Source organism: Heterocephalus glaber, unplaced genomic scaffold (genome assembly GCF_053883595.1).
Source record: "Heterocephalus glaber isolate CG9 unplaced genomic scaffold, H.glaber_assembly_v1.0 deba00001688, whole genome shotgun sequence".
NCBI lineage: Eukaryota > Metazoa > Chordata > Mammalia > Rodentia > Bathyergidae > Heterocephalus > Heterocephalus glaber.
The window spans coordinates 4564661-4590180 of record NW_028258413.1 but is presented as its reverse complement, the minus strand read 5'-3'; the positions used below and the strand labels follow the sequence as shown (position 1 = coordinate 4590180).

At 39.7% G+C, this 25520-nt stretch overlaps 1 long non-coding RNA gene across 2 annotated transcripts; it reads right to left on the bottom strand.

The window, feature by feature from the left end:
• Positions 1-4375: 4375 nt before the first annotated feature.
• On the bottom strand, positions 4376-25289 carry LOC147821897 (uncharacterized). Of its 2 annotated transcripts, XR_015446389.1 has the most exons (4): positions 24895-25289; positions 16188-21544; positions 15719-15926; positions 4376-5343 (listed from the first exon to the last, which is right to left on the bottom strand). It is a non-coding gene; the product is annotated as an uncharacterized LOC147821897 (long non-coding RNA). The 2 variants fall into 2 exon arrangements; XR_015446388.1 differs by lacking the exon at positions 24895-25289 and having other exon boundaries at positions 16188-24355.
• Between the last annotated feature and the right edge of the window lie 231 nt (positions 25290-25520).

Sequence of the window (25520 nt, the reverse complement as noted above, 5' to 3'; positions counted from 1 at the left end):
TACTCTAATAAAATGGAAAATACAGAAGAAATGGACAGATTCCTAGATACATACGAATTCCCAAAGTTAAATGAAGAAGATATAGAAATTCTAAACACCCCAATTACAATGAGTGAAATTGAAAATGTAATAAAAAATTTACCAACAAAGAAAAGCCCAAGTCCTGATAGCTTTACTGCTGAATTCTACAAGACATTTAAGGAAGAACTCTCACCATTACTCTTTAAACTCATCAATGAAATTAAAAAGGAAGCAATACTTCTAAATTAATTCCGTGTAGTAATTGTTACTTTGATTCCAACACCAAGGAAAGAACCACCCAAAAAAGAAAACTATAGGTCAATCTCCCTAATGAACATAGATGCAAAAATCCTCAACAAGATACTAACAAACAGAATATAAAGCGTCATCAAGAAGATCATATACCCTGATCAAGTCAGATTTATCCCAGGGATGCAAGGATGGTTCAATGTGTGTAAATCAATAAATGTAATACACTATATTAACAGAGTCAAGGACAAAAACCATATGATCATCTCAATAGATGCAGAAAAACCATTCGACAAAATCCAACAACCATTCATGATAAAAACCCTACTAAAAATTGGAATAAAAGGTCTTTATCTCAACCTGATTAAGGCTATCTATGAAAAACCAACAGCCAACATCATTTAGTATGATCAAAAACAGAAAACTTTCATGCTAAAATCGGGAACAAGACAAGGATGCCCACTATCACCACTCTTGCTCAAAATAGTTCTGGAAACATTAGCCACAGCAATTAGCAAAGAGGAAGAAACAAAAGGAATTAAGATAGAAAAGGGAGAAGTTAAACTGTCATTATTTGCTGATGATATGATACTTTACATAGAAGACCCAAAAAACTCCACCAAAAGACTTCTAGTCTTAAGTGACAGATTCAGTAGAGTAGCTGGATACAATGTCAACACTCAAGAAACAATAGCCTTCTTGTACACAAATAACAGACTCGTTAAAAGAGAAATTAGGGAAACAATCCCTTTCACAATAGCATCCAAAAAAATGAAATATCTAGGAATCAATCTAACAAAGGAAGCAAAAGACCTCTACACTGAAAACTACAGCACTCTGAAAAAAGAGATTGAAGAGGACACAAGAAAATGGAAAGACATCCCTTGCTCCTGGGTAGAAAGAACCAATATAGTGAATATGGCCAAAATTCCAAAACTGCTATATAGATTTAATGCAATGTCGATTGAAATTCCTACAATATACTTCACAGAGCTAGAGAAAACGATTCAAAAATTCATTTGTAACCAGAAGAGACCTAGAATAGCAAAAGCAATTCTAGGCAACAGAGACATGGCAGAGGGTATCACAATTCCCAACTTGAAACTATACTACAAAGCTACTGTGATAAAACAGCATGGTACTGGCAAAGAAACAGACCAAAGGATCAGTGGAATAGATTAGAAGATGCAGAAACAACTTCAGACATACTCAGCCACCTCATCTTTGACAAAAGAGCCAAACACCCTCATTGGAGGAAAGACAGCATATTTGATAAATGGTGTTGGAAAAACTGGGTTTCAACCTACCAAAGATTAAAACTAGACCCATATCTATCACCATGCACTAAACTAAGATTGAAGTGATTAAAGAGCTAAGTATTAAAACCGAAACACTAAACTTGCTGGAATACAAATTAGGTAGAACCCTTGAAGACATTGGCATAGGAAAAGACTTTATGAACAAAACCTCAGTAGCACAGGTACTAGCACAAAGAATCAACCACTGGGATCTCATCTTATTAAAAAGCTTCTGCACTGCAAGAGAAATCACCAACAGAGCTAAGGGACAACCTATAATGTGGGGAAAAATTTTAGCATCTCTACCTCAGACAAAGGACTACTATCTAGAATATATGAAGAACTGAAAAAAATCAGACCACCCAAATTCAAATACCCAACTCAAAAATGGGCATCTGAAATGAACAGACATTTCTCAGACAAAGAAGTAAGAGCAATATATGAAATAAACATAGGAAAAAATGTTATGAAATAACATATGAAAAAATGTTCAACATCACTGGTCATTTGAGAGATGCAGATGAAAACAGCTCTGAGATTCCACCTCACCCCAGAAAGAATGGCTGTTATCAAGAAATCAACCAATAACAAATGCCGGTGGGGATGTGGGGAGAAAGGAACTCTTTTCCATTGTTGGTGGGAGTGCAGACTGGTGCAACCACTGTGGAAATCAGTATGGAGATACCACAAAGAATTAGGACTAGAGGTCCCATTTGACCGAGCTATTCCCCTGCTGGGTATCTTCCCAAAAGAATTAAAAGAATCATACCACAGTGATATATATGCGCCCATGTTTATAGCACCACAGTTTGTAATCGCTAAAGCTTGAAAACAGCCCAAGCGCCCATCAACTGGAAACTAGATAAAGAAGATGTGGGGTTTTTTTATAAAATGGAGTACTACTCAGCCATAAAGAATGAGAAACTAGAGACATTTATAGCTAAATGGATGCATATTGAGGGCATATGCTTAAGTGAAATAAATAGGACACACATGTGTAAATACCTAATAGTTTCTCTGGTGTGAGAAACTGAAAGTGTAAATAAGGATTAAAATGATTAAAATGAATAATTGATAATTTGAAATAGGAAGAAAAGGTCCAAAAGGGTAGGGGAAGTGGGACAGGAAGGGGAAAGGAAAGAAGGGAAAGGAAAAATTATGAGAAAAGGAAAAAATGGAAACTAAGTCTTTGTAAATAGGGGAGGGTGGAGGGGGTGAAGGGCGCACAGGTAATGGGGAAAAAATAAGAACCAAGATACATCACGTACAGGTACAAGCACCCAATGATAAATGTAAATGTATTGTATACCTAAAATGTACCAATAAAAGCACTTAAGCAAAAAATAAAGAAAGAAAAGAAAAAACATTCTACATATTCTATATCCTGGAAAATTATCTTGCAAAAGTAAAGAACAAACATAAAGACAAACAACAACTGAGAAATGTATTGCTGGCAGACTTCCTCTGCAAAAAATAGTATAAGGTACTCTTCAGGGAGATGGAAAAGCATATAGATCATAAACTCAGATCTATATAAGAAAGGAAGGGCACAGGAAAGGAATGTAATTTTAAAGTGAAATCCTATATTTTTCATATCTTAATCTAATAAATAAGTGTTAAAGGAACAATAGTAATAATGTACTGTGTGATCGTAGCACATGGATAAGTGAAATGGATGACAGTTATTTTCTAAGGAATAAGAAGGATAAATTTGAAACTCAAGTATGAGGTTCTAACACTGCTTATGAAACAGTACAGTGCTTTTTAAAAATAGACTGTGGAAAATTTATACTGCAAACCCTAGGGCAACCACTAAAATAATTTTAAGAGGAAGTATAATTGATATGTTAAGAGAGAAGAGAAAATGAAATCATATAAATGCATAATGAAAACAAGACCAGTACAAGTGGGGAAGTAAAAAAGAAATGAAATACAAGGGCACCAAATAGAAAACAGTTACAAACATGTTAGATATGAATCCAACTATATTGGTAATCACTTTCAATGTGTAAGTTCTAAATATACCAAAAGACAGAGACAGTTAAGCATGGATAAGAAAGAGAACTGTATATGGTGTCATCAAAACTAACTTTTCATATAAAATATAAATAGATTAAACCCAAGCAGTAGAGAAAGCTATAATATGGTAACACTAAGACAAATGGCTCTGTTTATTGTAGATAAAGGAGACCTCAGAACAAGGAGACAAAGAGGAGCACTTCAAAATGATAAAGGGATCTGCTCTCTAAAAATGCAGCAGTCTTTAACTTATGTGTGCCTGACAACATAGCTTCAAGTCTTCACGGCCAATAGGATCCCAAGGGACCTGACAAAGCTGGGCACAGAGTCCTGTAATCCCAACACTCTAGGAGGATCACAAGTTCCAGCCCAGCCTGGGCAACTTAGCAACTTAGTGAGACCCTGTATTGAAATAGAAACTATAAAACAAATGGGCCGGGACATAGCTCAGTACAAAAGCCCTAGGTTCTATCCAGAGAGAGAGAGAGAGAGAGAGAAAAGAAGAAAAGTAAGCCCAATGTGGTATCCTGGACGGGGCCATGGAACAAGAAAAGATATTGGGTAAAAACTAAAAAAATCCAAATAAACTAAGACTTTGGTTAATAATGTACTAATATTAGCCAATCCATCCATGTAAGATATTAATGATGGGGAAACTGGCTGAGAGTGTATGTGGGAGATTTCTGTACCAAATCTCCTCAATCTCTCTATAAATCTTGAACCATTTTAACAGCCAGTAACTTTCTTAAGTAAATAATAATTTCAAATTTTTATTTATTATGGCTCTTTATTCTCACTTAGGTTAATTGTCAATTCCATTGAAGTATAAAATAATAGAGAGTTACAAAACTTTCATTCAAGGGCCAGGGATTTAGCTCAGTGGTTTTGCCGCCTGCTGCACAAGCGCGAGGACCAGAGTTCGATCCCCAGTACCAAAAAAAAAAGCAACAAAACTTTGATCCATTTTTAAGTCTATTTATGGGTGGTGAAAGAAGGTTCTAAGAAAATAACAGATATCTTTCTTGCAAAATATCTTTCTCAGATTTCAGAATTACAGTACAACCATGCAATAAAAAAACAGTCCTGGTGACAGAATTCTCTCATTTACCTGAGATGTTTATTTCTGGTATCCAGACAGGTCAAGTTTGTTCTGACTTCTTCCTTTTTGCTGAATTGGCATAGAAAAGAGAATGCTAGAAACAGTTTGGAAAGAGAGGGCTTCATGCTTACTCTTTCCTTCCTTTCCTTGTCAATATCACTAGAGGTAGATTAATGCTTCTTTTTCTTGCAGTCTAATAAATGGAATAGAAACTAGACAAATACCTGCTTGGTTATTGGACAGCTGCATTCATGCATTAGTATAATGATGATCATGAGACTTTCATTTGACTCTCCAAACAGAAATGTGAATTCTGTGTTTAAAATTAATCCTGCAACAAGGTAAAGTAAGTCGACTTCGAATTATATCCATAGTATTTTGTACAAGGGAAACCAAGATGCATGGTGTAAAGTTGAAAAAGACGAAGTTTAGCACAACAAGACACGTATTTGTTTCTAGGAACCAGAAAGCACAACGTAGAGACAGGTGTGATGCGCTGGACCTCACGATTCCTGTGAGCTCCAGTATGTGTCGTCATCCTCCAGCATCTGCACGTCATGTGAAATTCCTCCCCTGGCCGTGCTTTGCCATCACTCCTCATGTGATCTTTTCCTTTGGTTGAAGATGAAAGCACTTCCTGATAGATGAGAGATGTTCCTAGAACAAAAATGAACAGTTCTGAATTCTAAGCCAAGGGTTTCCTGATGCAATTTATTCACAAGGAAAACAGAATTTCAGGAGGCTCAGAGCTAATCAAGTTTTACTCAACATAATGAAATCTGAAATAAAATAGAGGGTTCACCTATGCAAATGTTTTCCCCATGAAGGAACACATCAAAACTCTTAATTTGTGCCTTCCTTCTAAGTTGATAGTTTGCTATTCTCCGTATTTATTACACTAATCATTTACTCATTCAAAAGAAATGCTTAATAACAGGATGTTTGTATATAGTACAATAATAAACACTAATTGTTTGCAGCCTCTCATTTTTCAGCATATTAATTTTTGTCCATTGAACTTAGTCTGCAGCATATGATCAAATACAAGCTTGAATGGCACTGTTTAACAACTAAAATTTTCCCATGATTTATCTCATCTTGCAAATTTGATCTTTCTACCCTTTTATAAATATTACATCTGAGAGAGTTCTATAATCACAGAGAAATTGGTGGAAAAGTTAATTATTAATCTGATTAAGAAAATTGATCATACTGAAAAACAGTTTGGGTAGCACCATAGTATTTGTTTGCGATTATAAAACTTTTACAGTCACATACATTTGAATATAAATACTGCATACAACAACAAAATGAGAAACTGAAAGCCACCCAGGGCCAATGTTAAAAATATAAAATGCACATGTACATATGCAGATGTTTACATAATAAGAAGCAAGACGCGTGTTTTAGAAAGCATATACATTTATTGTGCATGGCAAGTTACTTTCAGAACACAGAGAATGTCCTCTCCACGCCAGTCATCCTGTCCTCCCTTCACCCACTAGCAATTGTCCACCTGAGAAAGAAAGGATGAAACAGAGAAATCAGAGAACCAATATTTCCACTGAACTTTGTTCTAGTAGAACCCATACAGCAAAAATAAAGAGGATGCAGAACTGAAGGGTAGAATTGTCACTCTGAATCCCCAGGATGTGGACACACAGCCAGCACCGTCACCTCCCCGCTCCCAGACACAGCAACACATAGCAACTCCATGCAGTCAGCTGAGACAGATGCATGTTTAGTCCTGTCCTGTGTCACATTCCACCACTGTGGCCTTGGTCACCATTATGAACATGGCACAGGAAAGCTTAATGAAAAGCCAAGTGAGACACAATATTAACAGTTCCTTCTATTTGACAGTCCATTACAACCCTACTGTTGCACAGTTTCTAAGGAGCATAATTCACTCCACTCTTCCATCCCAAATCTCAAGTCCCTATTACCATTGATTGTCATGCAGGAAGATGAATTTAATTGCAGGAGCTTCCTATTTATGTCACAAGAAAGTTTTATTAGGTATCGTGCTTATAAATTCCCTTTGCAGATTTAAATCATTGTGAAACTTTGGGGAGAAAGATGGTACTCCTGAGGGTGATGATTGTAAGAAGGAGAGACAGCAGGGGAAGGGATCAACTGAAAACTTTCTGGCTTTCTTCCCTTTCCGCACTCACTGAGGCAGGATTACAGAAAAGTGCTAAGTCTCTCTTAAACCAGACAGTTTCCCCCTCTATAAAATGGAGATGATAATACTTATTACACAGAATTGTGAATACAAAATGAAGTACTGCATACAAAAGAGCTATGTCCACTATAATCTGACAGTATAGGATAGAATCGCTAAAATAGTAGCTTGGGTCTTTGTTCTAAGATCCATGAGTCAACAACATAAAAGATTGAGTTAGCTGTTGGCACACTATCTGGTCTAGTAAATTTTAGTTGATTAAAAAATATGTGCTGTCCAAATCACCTGTGGGGGATGCATGTCATCCGTGGCACCAATACCAGGCAAGGTGCTGTTTGGCAGCATTTGCTACATGATGCTGTGATAACAGCAAAATTCTCCACACCCCAGTGACTCACAACTGCACAGGCTTATTTCACACTCACACACCTGCTGGCTGGGAGGTGTCGATGCCCTGCTCCAGGCTTTTGCTGTTTGCCCAACTCCAGGCAGAATGAGCAGCCTCACCTGAGCACCTTCTTCTCCAGACGAACAAGGACAATAGTGATATCATGTAACATGTGAAACATCCTCTGCTTCCCTGCCATTGCTAAGGCAAGCCACACAGCTGACACCAATGTCAGCAGGGGGTGAGGATAGTTCTTCCAGAAGGGAGAGATGCAAGAGGGGACTTGGTAGCTCCCACGTATTCAACAGGAACAACGTAGTCTCTATACAATGAACAGACATAATTGTGCCATACTAGGTCTTACCATTTTCCCACATGCTCATTTTTATGAAAGGTCTGGAAAAAAGAAGCAGGAAGCCTGTATAGAAATGTTCAAGCCCTAACACATACAGTGATTTGGATGAGTAAGTGGTCACCAGAATGGATATCCAAAGCTAAAGGAAAAGTAGATGCCTTTTAATGGTTTCAATAGGAAAGAATTCTTTCCACCCCAGTTTCACACCCGGCCTGACCTCTTACCAGCTGGAAGACTGGTAACACCACACAGTCTGAGGTGCCCTGCATGCCAAGATGCTGTGGTGGCTCACAGGAAGGAGGAAGGTGGAAAATGTGCACTGAACTCGAATTTAATTTACTAGCTAGAAGAATTAGCCAGACTGGAAGGAAAGCATCAGAGGGCTTCCCAACATCCCAGTAGACAACACTTTTGGGAGAGTCTTTGAGTCTGTATTTTACAAAGCAATCATTTGAATATTGATTCCTCTGCTTAGTCAGTCTTAATGAGGTAAGATGTAAACATCATTGGAAGCATACTAAAAGATCATAGAATAATAATTGATATCAATTTGGTAATATGCAGAATTGAACAAATCATCTTATTTGTCTCACTATTTTCATACTCTCTTTCCTAGAATTTAATATAATTATGCAGAGGATTTTAAAAAGTCTACTGAGATCAAGGCTTCTCCGGATTTTTAATACAATCAAGTCTTTAAACCAATACAAGGCCTAGAGGGAAAAGAATGAATAATTATGAAGAAAAGCAGCAGTCTTGGGGCAACTAACCTACAACATACCAGAAACTACACCACCTCCTATGTTAAGAACACAGCATTTCTAAGCAATAATTTCTAAGTAAATTAAAGTGTGAGTAACCTGAATGTTTTGGGCTATCATGAAGCAGAAACTGGTTATTAAAAGAAACTTGGAACAAAAAGAAACTTGGAACCTAGAATACAGTAACATCAAAAAATTCTATAACATAAAAATGAGTTTATCAATCAAAATAAGAGCAAAGGATTCATAAAATATTTTGGAAAGATGCCATTGTGTGATTCAGTGTTTTATATTTTAGTGCATATGACTCGCATAGAGAAAATTTTATCAGACAACCAAAGAAGACCTAGAGAACACTTCTTTCACTGTCAAATTGTACATGACAAAACCTTTCAATGGCCTCCTTCCAGGAGTAATTCCTTCTGATTTGGGTGTCTCCCATTGACTGGACCCTTTGTCCAGGATTAGATAAAAAGACTATCTCTTCTCCTATATCACTTAATGTTACATTTCCTTGCTCTTTAGAAGAATTCATAAATGGAATTAATATGGTGATGATCTACTTACCATATTTTAAATACTGTACACTTTGTGTTAGGATCTATATTACTATCAGCCAACAGACTCAAGTAATAAAAAGCATATGGCAAACATATGTATCCACAGAGACGTACTGGCCCTTTCCCATAATAAGTAATATAGACATGAGCCAAGCAGATAAAGTAACCAGTAGGGTGAGTATCCACACACATCTTTCATTTCACCTTTTGGTTCCCTATTGATTGTCAAAATTTAAGTCCCCATTTCATTTACTACAATATTAACATTTAGAAAGTCACAATTTTTATTAAAAGTGGATTCCTCCTATAAAGTAAGAATAAATGTCTACAATTTCATTTTCTGCATGACCTTTTTTAAAATATAAATAATAACGTAACTATTTTTAGAATTCATCTTTTCACAAAAATAAACAAAAGCAATCACCTCAGATATAATATTTTTCAAAGAGACAAAGTGTACTGTGGTTAGAAAAAGAATACATTTTTACAATACATAAACAGTCTTCTTTAAGTCTTCCACAAACATATTAAAGAACTTCACTTTGTAAGAGAATCTTCTTAATTTCAATATCAAGTTTACTGAACAGTACTAAAAAGTACTGGAATATTATTCTATTTTTAAGTAGTCATACCAACCTTATTTCTTAGATTTCAAGGAAATGGAAAGAAAAACTTATATTAAATTTGTCATATTTAAATTTTATTGTCTTTTGAAATTCTGAAAATTTTAGCCTTTTAAATTTGAGCAAAAAATGAGAAGAACTAGAATAAAAGGGATTTCTTTTAGAATATTTGAGTGTCTTCAGTGGGACTCTTTCTGGAACTATAACTGAAAATAATAAATGCTTCATACATCTAAGAATTATAATACATTCAAACTGTTAATTGAATAACTAACAAATTTACTAATTCATTTTAACACAAACATAAAAATTAATTGAGACTATACATATGGAACATGTATATTATATATGCATTTATAAATTTGCATATTCCATATATAGTCTGTAAATTAAGATACATTATATTTGCATATATAATACATTTGAGTTATAACTACCACTATTAGAAAGCAAAATATCACTCTGATAAAGAAAGTAGAGAAAATCACCTATTCAACTATTTCCTTAGGGAGATGTTTTTTTCATTTATTTAGGAGAATATTCTTACCTTACAATTTCTTACCATTACGGTAACTTATTTCCAACTAGGTCTTTTCCAATCAACTTCCACATTTCTACCAAAGTGCTATCCAGGGATGACTGTTCTGCTTCTTACAGAGCTCCCCATGGTTTTCAGGATAAAATTCATGTTGGTGGACCACACCATGGGGTCATGGGTCCTCCAACCTCTTTTCTTATTTCTCTTATTTCTCTGCCTCCATCCTTTCTTCTTTCCTGTCATCTTCCCTAATGATCTTCTTTTGTTCAAATGATCACTTTCCTTCATCATTCTGTGGGTGTTCACAGACCATTTCCTCAAAATGTCCTTTCTTCCCATTTTAACCAAATTTAGTCTTAATAATCTTTCATGATTCTACTCAGGACTCCCTTCCTCCCAAAGCCTTTGTGGACCACTTCTTTCCCTGCTCTGACATCCAGTCACCAGCTCCCTGGCCGAGAACCAGAGTGGCCTGCAAAACACAGAACGCCACAGCTTGTAGCATGAGAGCATCACCCACTGACATCGATTGATTATTACCTCATGCTTAACCTACTTGTGCTTTGGCTTTCTTCTCAGTGATGCAACACGAGTGTGGATGCGCACACACACACACACACACACACTCAAAGGCGACACTGCAGCACTGGTATCAGGGGCTAGATGATGCTCACAGACCAGCAGGTGAGCATTCATTACAAGTGCTTTCCCACAAATTACTGCTCCAGAAATTAGCCACAAATTTAAGGCTATTTCACCCCAACATCCTTAAGGCCCCTTAGCCTGCCAATGGCCTCTTGGAGTTGGTTTCCTTCCTTGGTTAATTCAGAATCACCCTTTCTTACCACTAGATTTCTATATCTTTCACAAATACCACCCCAGCTTCTTTGGGCTGGTGAGAGATTGCTAACATCCTTGGAGAAACGTATGAATATTTCAGGATTATTGAGGTTACTCATCCTTTTCTGAATATAACTCCGATTCACTCATTCAGTCAGTTATTCAAGCAAATTCTGACACTGTATATTCTTCTACTAGCCCTCACTATTTTCAGCCTTGACACTTCAACTAGGAGTTACTAAACTATCAGGAACAAAGCTATTTGCCTCTCGCTATTGGAACTTAACACAAATCCCTATTGTACAAAAGTATATTCTAATCATTTGAGAATTGAATGTGAGAGTTACATTGATCAACACTGAAATAAAAAAGCATTTAACCCATACAGAAAATATTTTTCAATCAGGAGAGATCCTGCATAGTTTCAAGGCAAAGAAATAATGCAATTCCACAGGCACACAGAATCAACACAAGCCCACCCCACAGTTTGGCCTTGGGTGGGGATGGCTAACGGAGTTGCAGTGGTGAAGAAAGCAGTTCTTCTCCAGGCCCACCAGAGTCACCAGGATCAGGACCGGGCCACAGATGTCCTGCATATCCATCCAAAGTGGTCCCCTGCATGGCCCAGCTCCCCTGGCCTGCAGGAAGACTGGCATCCCAAGCTCAGCACAGGGCATCTAAGCATTTGAAGCACTTACTCAGCTTCATTCTGGAGGAAGGCTTTCTATTCCTCCATGAGAGAGAAGAATGTGCCCTGATTTCCAAAAGCAGGGTGCTGAAAAAGCCAAAGACTAAAACATGAAAAGGAACAAAAGATGAAGGCCTAAAAGCAAGTCAGTTTTCAGTATCTGCCAAATAGAATTGAGTGCGCTCATCGTTGGGTACATTCCATTTTGTTTTCAGGTAGACTGAACTTTTTTGGTTAAGGAAGAATCTATCTAGACAAGAAAGAAATTGGCTGTTCATATTAGGAAGGAATCTACTGCTGTGAGTTGGAAATGACTTAGCTATTGCTAAATAATTATCCACATATCATTATAATGTAGCCAAAACCAATAGAAATTTTTGTTAGGGAAGATTGATTTTTTTCTCTATTTAGGAGCGAGATTTCTTTGTAATAATTAAAAACACAAATGTGGAGAGGCAGGGATAAGAAACTGAATAACTTCACTTTTTTTCCTTCACATAAACCTTGCCAACCTTCAACTCACAATGTTCTCTATCCATAGAATCCTTTAAGATCTTCCTGGATTGGCTTCATTCACAGTATAAAGACTTAAAGTTAACTCCACCTATGGTAATCTTTATAAATCATTTATATGTCCATTTGAGGAATAATCTCTAGCTTATATCTTGAGAGTAAGTTAGGAAATGTTCTGAAAAGGATGTGAAAATAGTACACAATCCTCACTAAACAGAACTGTAGAATTCCATTACGATTACAGTCCTCTCCGTGATTATAACTCATTGTTAGCACTCACTTTGCTTCCCTCCAAACGGCAGGACGGGGTTGTGGAGGACATACTGTTTTAGTTTGTATCAGCAGATGTTTGTGATACTAAGGACTGTATTTGTTAGGAGGAGTTGTCATATGCACACAACACGTCTGAATTCTTTCTGCCTCCTTTCCCCACCTCCACCTCTTGGGCCTTTCCCACTAGGAAAAGATCTATGTAAATGGATGCACCTTGGGACTATAACAGTAAGTGAAAGAAATCAGACACACAAGCTTAAACATCACATGGCTTCTCTCATATGAGAAACCCAAAATATCAATAAAGAGCAAAATAAAAGATAACCCGTGAGAGATGAGCACTGGTAGAAGACACAGAGTCATAGAGGGAAAAGTTCTAGGGCATGTTGATACCCAGCCACCACAGCCACGGATGGAAGCAAAATCTGACTCTGCTTGAAAGGAAGCAGCCACATTCCCTGAGTTCATCTTAATGGTCTCACTGAACCTCCTCGAATAAAGGTGATCACTGCAGCTCTACTTACACACAAGAAGTCAGACAGCTACCAGCAGATCAACACACAAGTTTCATGTCATGTTTTCTCATTACAGCATAGTTTTCTCAGTGAAAGAGCCATACCATGATAGTAAAAAACAATACACTCTGAGGAGCAAAAGGTTTATTTGCCCAAGGTTCAAATTCAGAATGTTCTGGGCTGGCTCCTTGCTGAGCTGATAGTCACATCAGCATGGCAAGAGCCCATGCATGGGCCCATTTCTCTGCAGATCTTCCGGCCCCACAGAGGGCTCCACCCATATTGATTGGCCACTTTTCTGCCTAGACACTTATTCTAGAGACACTGGTAATTACAATATTCTTGCAGCTATGTCCTGTTGCTCAGGAAAAGAGTCATCAAATTGTTTTACAGAGAACATTGTATGGCCAAACACATTCAGTTAAACTCTATCCACAGCAATATTCTTTAGGAAATATTTTCCATCTGAACCCATGTAAAAGTAGGACTGAATCAGTTACTTGATGAGACAACTTACGCAAAATTTGTAATTCCAATTGCTAGTGAGATAAAGGGTGGAAAAAATCAAACACCAGTGAATAGCTAAGCAATGAAGAGACCCTGGTTTCCATAGCATCTCCAAAGAAGGTTTTTCTTTTCTTGCCAGAAGCCAACTACATCTCTAGAATTCACTCCACCAGTGAAACGTAGAGATAGTCCCAACAGCTACTGACATGTCTTTGCATTACTGGGGGTAGAAGAATGCCCTGATATTGTAGCAATGTCAACATCACTAAGCTGGGACTAAGCTGCCAGAATTCCCTTCCCAGTGAGGCTATGGAGCAGTGAAAGCCAAAAGAGAAGAGTGTGTGTGTGTGTGTGTGTGTGTGGTGTGTGTGTGCATATGTGTGGGGGGGGGTGTGGTGTGTGTTCGTATGTGTGTGTGTGGTGTGTGGTGTGGTGTGTGTGTGTGGTGTGTGTGTGATGTGTGAAAGGCTGAAAGGAAGCTGCAGCTCTGCAGCTCTGACATCAGTGGGGGGGCCCAGGCACCACCATGGCCATGAACATCGCAGTGTGCTGGCCCCTCTGCAGAGAAGGGCTCTGGGTGTCTCAGCCCCTCTAGCTCCCCTCCCCCTCCCCTCAGTCCCCACCCAAGTGTCTGCAGCTCCATGGAGAGGGCACCTGCTCTGTCCAGATTGGAGTCGAGGAGACAGTTTGTCCTCGTGTCCTGCGTGTCCTCCCGTGCTCTTGTTTGTCTTCACTGTTCTCTGCTTTGGTCCTGCATTTCCTTCTGACAGCTGCCCAGTGCCAACTTCAGACAATCTCCAGCCAGAGAGGCAGCAGCCGTCCTGAAAAACGTTTGGTGGCTGCCACCATCAGGAATTGTCTGTTCATTCTAACAAATTCCTGATTCTGCAGCACAGAGAGTGGCTCCACTTCATGTATCCATCCTTGAGGGATGCGAAATCACACAGGGTACAGGACTGGGCTCTGACTGAGGACCTGGTGATGAAGCTCTGTTGGAACTGAAGGAATGGTATTGAGCAGTTCCTACTATTTGCCTTTGGTTCTCCCTTGTGGACAAGGGTTCTTGTGGTTGCTCTGCAGGTTTTCCACCACATGAATGTGGGAGTAGATCGTTCGTGTCTTTAGGACACAGCATGTCACAGAAAGGAGAGCCACCCTGGAAGAACATATGAGGAACAGCCTCACATCGGGGTCTGATTAGATGATGAGATCCTGGGCTTCACGCCTGAGCCTGCGGCTGTTAGGGGGAGAAGACTCACCCTGGTGGGAAGGTAGGGGGAGGATGCTCTACTGGGATGCCTCGGCACATGTGGGGCCAGACTACAAACTATGGTAGATCGTTTCCAAAGATTGTCCCCTGGTCAGTCACCTGTTTCAGTGTCCATACCTTTGTGTAGCGCCCCCTTTGAATCTCAGCTATCACTGTGACTCACTTTCGACAAACAGAATATGTCAGAGATGATGCTGTGTAACTCATAGATCATGTAGCGGATTCTGCCTAATTCCTTCGGAAAGCTCACATTGGGAGAAAGCAGACAACATGTAAGAACTTTAACTCCCAGTGCTGTAGGAAAACCTGACACCCTTCTTGTTGCTCAGCAGGTAGATAAAGTAAACCACTCATAGGGAACTGTTTCTGGCTGGACTTGCTCATGTTGGAAAATACAAACTAAAACATTGTCCTTCTCTTCATGGACAATGATTGTCCCTCCCAGCTCTCTACTTCTGGTATTTTTATTTCCTCCAATCCATTAACCACAACATTACTAGAATAAGTCATCTAAGAATATCATGCTCATTATGTCATCTTATTATTAAATAACTCTTCAAAGAACCCCATTATACATGGGGATGGAATCTAAAATCTTCCAGCTGTCTTCCATCTCTATTTCCATCTCCATTTTTTATTATCTTCCAGAAATAATTTTCACATTCAATCCAAAGTAATCCTTTACCACCCCTAGCCACGCCATGGAACTGCCATCTCCCCAGGTGGCTCACCAGGCCTCCCAATAGCTTTCCACACCTCCATTTGCCACCAAAAGTGGAACCTTTCTCTCAACACTCAAGTCAGTCCTAGCTTTCTATGACCTCCTCTAATCTCTTCCTCCTCCCTCCCTTTCCACCATACTCATTCCAGAAATCTTAATTATATTTCTGTATATATAATATATATGTAGAAAGAGAGAGAGAGCCAAACAATGTATACACACTTCAGGAAAAGAAAAATGTACAACTATTTTAATACTAAATTTATTGAGATACCATGAGATTAATACAAGTTACCTTTGCCTCTACAATTGCAAGAGGTGCTCAGTGTGGTGTCCGTGAGCTTCCAGACGTCTAGGAATTCAGTGAACCGCTGCTTGGGTGGCCTTGGCCATTGAGATGGCTGCACAGGCATCTTCAGTTTCTTCTCTGAGGGCCGGGGGTGTAGTAGGTCTTCTTCAGTCCACGACATCCTCTAGGGTCCCCCATATGAAGGTAACACCATCTGTTGGAAAAACATCAAACTATTTTTCTTTTTCTGAAGTGTGTGTACATTTTTTGGCAGATTCTGTGTACATATATTTCTCTAAATACATTATAATTATCTTGAGGAAAAAATAGTATGTTTTTATTCATCTTTGATTTCTCTATACAAAGGAAAGTACCTATTAGATTGATACATTTTTTTCCTCTTTTATGTTCTTAAAATAAAGTAATTTAAGAGAAAATAAATTGTTTCAACACATATTAAAGCAATCATACATACAGCTTTCAATGAAATCTTTAAACCTCTTCTTATCTCTGGTATTTACACTCAGGAGATGACTTCGGAACCATCATTTCTTCATAGCCTGAAAATGTGCTTTTAATTAAAAACATTATGAATTGTCTTGATACTTCTGATTATACTTTTGACACAATACATAACAAAAAGCCACTCTGCCTCCCATGATACTTGTAAATAAATTTATATTTTGTTAGCCACACCAGGGTGCTTATAAAATTTAAAATCATATTCTAAATCTTTGTGAAATATTCTATTTATTTACTTTGCCGATAGTTAATTTTTGAGATATGTACACCTTGAAATTATCTGATCTCCTCAAATTTTCCACTCTGTCCTCATTCTGTCTTGACATCCTTTTCATGGATTGATTTTTCTCAAGAAGCATGGCCGTTTTCCTTACTTTAAAAAAATTCAGCTTGGTTTGATAACAAACTAGATGGTCAGAAATGGAGAAACAATTATGTGAATCATAATAGCTCTATGCAATTATCATGAACATAAAAGATCATATTAAAATTTTATCTTGATGTAGAAAAAGTATTTTTGTAAGGTCCCCTAAGAAGCTGTAGGTAGATACATTATCAGCACAGATCATGTGTGCATAGAAAAACTATGCATGGACAAAATCCTGGGAGAAATTAGACTGAGTTGTCATATTTTCTTTCTCTTCCTTTATTTTCCTTATTTTTTCTTTTATATTTTAAATACTCCATAATAAACACATATTATGACTTTACCCAAAAAAAGCCAACAATTTGAGCATCTGTAATCTGAGAATCCAAGATGCTCCAAAATCCAAAACCTTTTGAATGCTTCTCAAGGTGCCACCTGACCTCATACAATGAGTCAAAGTCCAAATGTAGGAACATACTGTGTAAAATACTTCCATCTATTACATGAGGTATAGATGAGACAGAAATGAATCGGGTGTTTAGGTTTGAGACCCATCCCGAAGATACCTCATTACATGGGTTCAAATATCCCCAAATCCAAAATATTTTGGTTCCAGTGCTCTGGATAGGGCATACAGAACCTGTAGATTTCACTTTAGATACAGGACACAAATTGGGTTTGTGGTTCTACCAGTCATCAGTAGTCTCAGTCCCAGAAGCAATCATCCATTCAGGCTAAATCACCATTGAAGACCCTTCCTGCCTATCTACAAAGTGATACTTTACAAAGTCGAGCTCCACACAATATGCCCAGCACCACACTTCCTATATTTTGTGATTTGTGAGCAAGACTATGTTCTCCCAAGCCATGGACCTGACAATTTTAGGGTTTTGGTCACAGCCTCTTCTGAGCTCAAAGCTTTAGGCATTCAAATTTCTTTAATCAACATTCAAATATAAACACCTTGATCATTTTACTTACTGTTCTCTGGGATTCTTCCAGGTCTGTTTGTCTGAGGAGAATATAGACTATTCCAGTTCTTAAACAGTCATGAGACAGTGTTTTCTGATTTGCTTCCAGTGTTTTTCTAGGGACGAGCCGTGGGACCTTGCAGAGCAGCCTGCAATCATTTCGGAGTCAGTTTCCTGGGCAGAGGTAACACCTTAAAGCCATCAGTTTGTAGTCTCTGTGGTCTTTATTCCTCTTCCTCCTCCTCCATCTCATCCTCTTCATCCTTCTCTTTCCCAGTCTCTCTCCCTTTCCCCTCCCAGTAGATCTGTTACCCACATTAAAGTTCATCTGCTCTTTTCTCAAACTCACATAACTGAGAACTAACCTTTCTGTTTATTCCTGTGCCCAGAATCTTTTATTCAAATTCATGGTATCAACTTCAGTTGGAGACTGTACTGTTCAGACAACTTGCTAGAATGTTAAAAATCGTCCTAAACAGCATCCTCTACAGGATCTCTGCATCCCCATCCTCCAGCTAAGAACATGCCTATTTATCTTCGCCCTTTGTTTCCTGTCTCTAAGTACTTAACCCACAATAAAAACATTTTCCCCAAAGCCTTAGTAACACTTTTAAAAGTCTCCTCTGATATTTTGTCTTTTATCTAATAGCTTATTTTTACAGTGTGCATTAAAGTAAACAGACCATGTATTACACATTCTGACAACTTGTATCCATCCCACTGGAAGTCATTTCTTATGTTCTCCTACTGACCTAGAGTCCGATGGAGATTTCCACTGGCACCTCGCAGTTGTTTGTTTGAGCTCTTTCCCTCAAAATACTGTGTTCTGAATCTCTGAGGCTGGAATAAATTAAAGGAGCCTGGGATCATATTCCTTTCTAACCCTCCTTACAGCTGGCTTTTCTTGTTTTGTTTGGATTTTTTTTCTAAATGAGGAAGTATAAAGATTGCCCATAATCTACAAAAAGACATAGATGTAAGTATCAATGTAGTTATAAGAAATTAATCCGACAATATTTTTTCCAAGTCTATATGCTACTAAATTTATTCAAGTCTATGACCAAAATAATTACAACCCAGCATGTGGAAAGCAGAGGAGATCCCAGGTTCTGTTTTTGTCTTTGTTTTGCCACCCTGGGGATGGAATCCAGGACCTTCACACGGAGCTACGTTCCCAGCTCTTGCTATTTTTTCATCTTGAGGCAGGGTCCAAGTTGCCCACAGCCAGAGACTCAGAATGGAACCCGCCTTGCTGTCGCCTTGGTCTGGACTTCTGAGCCTCCTGAACAGTAAGAAATAAATTTCTAGTATCTAAGCCACCCAGCTCATGGTATCTTCTTACAACAGCCAGAGCTGACTAATACAAGGCCCCCACAGAGCTTTGGGGACCCGGGGCTCATGGAGAACACTCTAATGACCAAGTCCTCCACCTTAACGTTAAACTATGGTAACAAACAAGCCGGAGGCCGGCCATGTTCAGAACAACAGGCTGCAAGATTAAACATTAGAAGTCATCGGTTCCTTAACACATTTGATGCCAAGGTGCCAAGGGCAGTGGAGAGATATAGGAAAGGTAAAAGGAAGGGGGCAGTGGTTTTACACCACATAAAGCTGCATGAAATACATGAAAAAACATGGGATTTGGAGAAAGCCAGACCTAGAGTCAAATCCTGGCCTCTCTCTCTCTCTCTCTCTCTCTCTCTCTCCCTCTCTCTGGTACTAGGGATTGAACTCAGGACCTTTGCACTGAGCTACATCCCGAGACCTTTCTAAATTTTTATATTTTGAGACAGGTTCTCCCTAGGTTGCTAAGTTGCCCAGAATGAACTCTAACGTCCAATCCTCCTGCCTCAGCCTCCCAAAGTGCTGAGATTATAGGCGTGCATCATCACACTCAGCTTGGGCCATTTTCTTATAAACTGCATGGTCTGAGAAACTTATGAAAAATCAGAAACTCAATCTCCTCACCTGTAAATCAAGATAAGCATTTCCTACCTCAAGGGCTGTTCTGATCATTAAGCGAGAGTGCACAGTACACAAACATTCTGTTACAGCCAGTGCTTGACAAGCGTGCTCCCTTCCTGCCTGTGCTGTCAGCGCTGACCCTAGAGAAATAATTCTTGAAACGCCAACAGCCAAGCAAGCTCTCCCAAGTCACTGTAAGCAGGAATCCATGTCCCAGAATGCTGTCTTTCCAATAATATTTTAAGTAAGTGCATTCTTAAAGCAAAATCAAAGCATAGTTCCTGGTCACATTATGTGTGCAAATAACTAATATCTGTAGTGAAAAGAAGTGCAGCTAAATGGCTTTGTTTAAAAAGGACAGTGCTTAATTATAGAACCACAAGCTGCCCTATCTGAGAAGCAGAAAATACTTCGTGTCGTGGGAGCCTGGAGGGGCCTCATCAAAGTCCCTCTACGGTAACACTCGACTTCTAGACTCACGCTTGTGATACGGTACCTTTAAACAGGACCAAGTTGGGAAACCTAGAACCTACTAAGATGTCCTCCAAAGCATGAATTTATTAAAGTTTCTGAAACAGTTGATTTATATTCAAGAAAGAGAAATAATGCCAAGTAATGTTCTTGACTATAATCAGCAAGTTCAAACTGTTTCTAAGAGAGTCTTCGCATACTACAGGATCCTCAATGGAACCAGCATGCATTTAGTCTCCAAACTCGCAACAAGGAACCTCGGGTTTCTAACTCTGCACATGGAGACCAAAAGCCATTTGTCGGAGCCGCTCTGCGTGAGTGGTCAGCACTGACCTCTAGCGGCAAGCATGACTAATCGCAGCTGTGTCCCTCTGGGACCCCTGACAGCTCTAGGTGCCCAGGGCGATCAGCTTATACCTTCCTTTCCCTCCCGGCTCCTTCTGGAAATATGAAAGGGGCGATTTGCTGAGCTTGATGGAAACATTGGCGAAAACAGAATAATGACTAACCTCTCAACGATTTCGAATCTGCATGGATGACCCAGGAGCTCAGCACACCTCCAAACTGAGCAGTATAAATTCCATGACCTGCTGCATGCAGCTGTGGATCCTCTTCATGTGTCTCATGGCAAGCTTGCAGGCACGTTGGTCAGCCGGTTTAAAATGGGAATGCAGGCTCCTCTACGCCGAAAAGCAATTAGACCCTACAGGAAGGCTCCAGAGAAGCAAAAGGCAAGCTCCGCTCTCGGGTACATGGCAAATGACTGGGGAACGAGGCCTGGAGTGCAGTGTTTCTCTACCTCTGGTAGAGGAATCAAACACACAGGCAATCGCAAATAAAAATACGACAAAGGAGAAAGCAAGCAGAACAAGGAGGTGGATGCAAAAGACGCATCAGGTGACTACAGATTCTGAGGTTTGGCTCTTTTAAGGGTTGGGGGGTGTAAATGATTTTAATTATACTCAGATCCTACCATTTCTCAAGGGCGGGAAATAATGGGCCCAGAAATGTGACTTGGCTCCTCTGAGACGGCAAAGTCGGGGAAGCTGCAATGCCACCCCCAGGGCCGTAGCTGCCTTCCCTCCAGGCAGTGGCCCGCGCTAGAACTGCGCTTCTGTCCATCTGGACTTGGAAGTGGGCTGTTTCAAAGGAAATCATTTCTGCTCCAGCTGAAATGAGAGATGAGCTCCTTGGATGAAACGTTATCCATTTATCACTGCTGGACACAAGTGGGGAAAGGTGCAGCTGCACCAGACAGTTTCTTCTTGCTTTTATTCATCCTCATCCTCTGGGTGGTCACAAGTTCAATCTCATCTTCAAGAATTGTTAGGCACTGAAAATGTCTCTGAGTATACCTCCTCTGAGGGGCAATATTGTCTCTTGCCTCTTTCTCTTCAATGTAAATATCAGCCAAGGTTAAATCACTTCTGCTCAAGTCTTTCCTGTCTCCCCCATTTACCCCATTTCGTGTTGTTCTTTTTCACCCCAGCAGTGAAACCATATGGGCTGTTTAACAGGACGATGTCTCTGGAACGTCTAAAAGTGAGAGAGGGAGTAGAAATTTGGGGAAATCCCTTTTCTTTGAGATTTCCATCTCGGGCTTCAGAGCACTTGGATAAGTTTCAAATAAACATCCCTCATCTTAGTGCAGTTGATCCATATGTTTTAGCCTCCAAGGGGGACACGGATCTGCCAAAGTTGTCATTCTTCAGCTAAATTATCATTTGCTCATTCCTTACAGCCATCTGACAGCCATCGTAGCTTTTCTGAAGGACTTCATGGTTTAAATAAAACTGAAAATAGCTTATTTGGAAAAAAGTGAAGTGGTACAGAATGGGGATGTCGCATTTCTCATACTCCTTCTTTACTACACACAGCAGGAGTAAAACACATTATAGCACGTAACTCCATCAGCCCCAATAAACTTAGGGACTGGGCTTTTATGACCCACTGACCATTCGCTACAAATAATCAGGCCTTCCTCCCTCCTGAGCACCCGCTCTCTGCTTCCTTCGAGCGTGTTCTTCAAAATTCTAATAACCTTCTTTATGCCTCTTCCTGACATATCCAAAACATTCTTTTTCTGTAATGGAAGTCAACAAGCCTGAAACCTGGCCCAGGGTGGGGTGAGTCTGGTTCCCCAGCTCCACTTTGGGGGACCTCCTAGCACCCTGTCCCGACATCTGTGACGAGCCAGCCCCGGGGAGGAGATGAACAGGCAAGAGGACTTTGGCTTTAACTTCTTCTCTCCAGCATGAGCTGATGCTCACCTATTAAAACACCTTTATCCAAACAAATATCAGGTATTTATTCCTGGCAACTCTACCCACGTGTCTCCTGTGTGGCAAGACGTGTGTCCCAGTCAGCGCACTGTCAGATCCTCCACAAGCATCTGAGGGCCCTGTCTCCCTGTGACTCTTGTGGATCAGTCAGTGCCCGGCTAGGCCAGCTGCATGCCCCCTCCTGGCCTGAAGCAGCTAGAAAATGACAGCCCATCACCCTTCTACAGCCCTTAAAGTCAGGGATCAAAGTGGGGATGAGATAGGATAAAAGGAATAAAGACAGGCAAGAAGGAGACAAGGAAAACTGCAGTATTGAAATTGTACTTTGTAGCTTCAGAACACAAGAGTTATTCAAGCTATTTTTCCCCCATCCAGGAAAATTTCCTAAGGCCTTAAAGACCATAAGCTACGAGTCTGCACCTTTATCTGTAAACTGTGCCCCCTCCTGCCGACCCATCCTCAGGAAGGTCACAATTAGGGCACACCTGATCTCAGTTCCCAGCACACGTGAGTGGTCTGCATTTGACATAGACCACCAAATGGACGACACCTACAGCGACCACAGTCACACCCCAGAAGCCCCTCCCAGGGAGCTCCCCAAGTCCACACAAACCCCACCATGTCCACGGGTCATCTCTTCCTTTGGAGGGTCCATACTCTATTATTTTTGAGAAAATTCTTAAAATTCTGCCTAATAAACCTCTTTATAATTAACAAGTAAATCATCAAAACTATACAAAAACAAAAATAGTTTTAGTCAGAAAATTAGATCATAAATTCTATATAAATGACATCCATTATAAATACACAATACAAGAACTCTTCTGAACATAATCTACTTCTTTTTGATGACTGCTGAGAATTTTCAGTGTCTCAGTATTGCTCTGTGAATATCAATTGTCATGGGACAATGGCTCAAATGGTGATTAAAACAAAAGTTTATTTACCAAATATTGGACAAAGGATCATCAGACTTAATGAGCTTAGTCCATGCGGTCCCACTGGGCAGACTGGCCCTTGTAATTCTGTCACTGGAAGTAGCATGGGCTGAGGTCACATACCACACTGTGCTGGCAGACAGATTTAGTGCAAAAACTGTGAATGAAACAGTCATGTTTGGACTATGAAATAATCAAATTTCCTATTTTTTGACAATCATTTCCCCTCTAGGAATCTATCCTCAGAACATTCTGAGACAAGCAAACAGAAAAATAAGTATGGAGATCTCTACCTCAGCAGTTTTTTAAATGCCAAAAAAATTAGATGAAGCTGCAGGTTCAACCCAGGAGAACAGGTTGAGGCAATAGTGTGTGGCCATTACCAATTATTTTAAAATAAAGTTTAAAAATAAGAAAAGCATCATAATGAAACACTAAGTGAAAATGTTTATGTGTAAAAATCTGAATTTAGTTTTATTAAAATAGGCATAGGAAAAAATACTAGAATGAAATTCAACAAAACTCTAACCATTATTTGAACTGTGTAGCAGATGACTGACTGACTTTCATCTTTAGATAGCTCTTTCTTAGAGGCATTTTGGGGAGAGGAACAATAAAAGTCATTACATTTTATGCATGGCTAAATCATCGCATTCCTCTCTCTTCAGCTGAAGTTGCCTGCCTAGTTCATTCTTCTCTTTGCTCTCTCTCAGCACGTACCCCATGCCAGACTTGAGGGCACGGCACACAGTAAGAACAGAGCGCTGGTGTGCACAATTCTTTATAGGGTTTGCTTTCCTTTCATTTCTTATTTGACCCTAATAACAATCTCAAGAGGAGGCAGGATCGAGCTACTTACTTACAAACTTCTTGAATTTTTCTGTTATTACTTTAGATATTTAGTGTTTTAATGTCCATAGTAACTGTTATTAAAATAAATGTGATTTTGAAAATATCAAACACTGGGATAAGTTTAAATCTCGTTGTTACCCCACTTAGGTAATTTGGTCTCAATTTAACCGTCACCTTTTGGGGAGTCCCTTCTGTGATGGCCACCCCACCCCACCCCAGCCAAACCTCACACTGCACTACTAGGTGTGATCGAAAAATACAGTGAATGCTTAAATTTTTTTTTTTTTAATTATTAAAGTAAAAGGCATATTGCCATGAAGCCCCCTGGAAATCCTCCCCCTTGCTTCGAACACACTCATCCCATCCTCCTTGCCACTTCCTGCAGCAGCTCTGGAGTCCTCTTTCCTGAGTGTCTTTAGTTGCACTGTCCTGGCTGCCTCGATGTCCTGAATCCGTTCAAAACATTTACCTTCCATGGATATTTTGACTTTGGGGAAGACCCAGACGCCACACGGTGTGAAAACATGTGAACAAAGTAGACGAGGACACAGCTTCACTTTTGTAAGAGCCTGGCTTTCCGTTGGATGACACTCAGCAGCAGCATTCACTGAATCTTTTACACACCTAATAAAGACACGAAAGAGGACTGCAGAGCTGCTTCAGGAAGTGGCAAGAATGATGAGGTAAGTGTGTTCAAAGTGAAGGAGGATATTTGGAGGTAAATTAACTGCAGTGTGTCTTTCACTGTAATAAACTTTTCAATTCTATAGTTTGATCACCCCGTGTATTTTGTCTCCATAACACTTAAAAATACCTGAAGTTTGCTCGTGGCTTCATCACTTGTTTAATCCTTACATCTGCTACCATCACTTTTCAGAACCCAACTTCACGGAAACAAAGATCTTGGCCTTCTTCCTCCCGTCTTCTGCTTTGCCCAGAATAGTTGGACTTTCCCCCTTAGAGTAGGCACTTGATAAACACGGACCAAATACATGATTGCATGAGCAAGATCTCTCGGAGTTTCTCCTCTCCTGTACAGTGATGACATTCAAACTGTCCTTACAGATTCATCACAAAGATCAAATTAAATAATGTGAGCAAAGCTCCTACCTTGAATGTCACTTTACCATCCCCCTGTTTAATTATGACAGCATGTGGGGCCCCGCCCAGTTTCTTGGCACATCCTGACAACACTGCCAGCATTATGTTCCAAGAGCTTCCAAGGAATATCTTTCAAAAAGGCAAAGATACATTTTTCACACTGGCACTTACATCTATTAGGTAACTAATCAGCAATGACGGCAGTAGGTACTGTCTCTAACTACCTACACACCATGTCACCCCTGAAGAAAGGCAAAAGTCAGGTAAGCTCCAGTGGATGGCTCAGGGCATGCCTGATAAAATTATTTGAGAGTGGAGAGCAATAAACCAGAAGGTGTC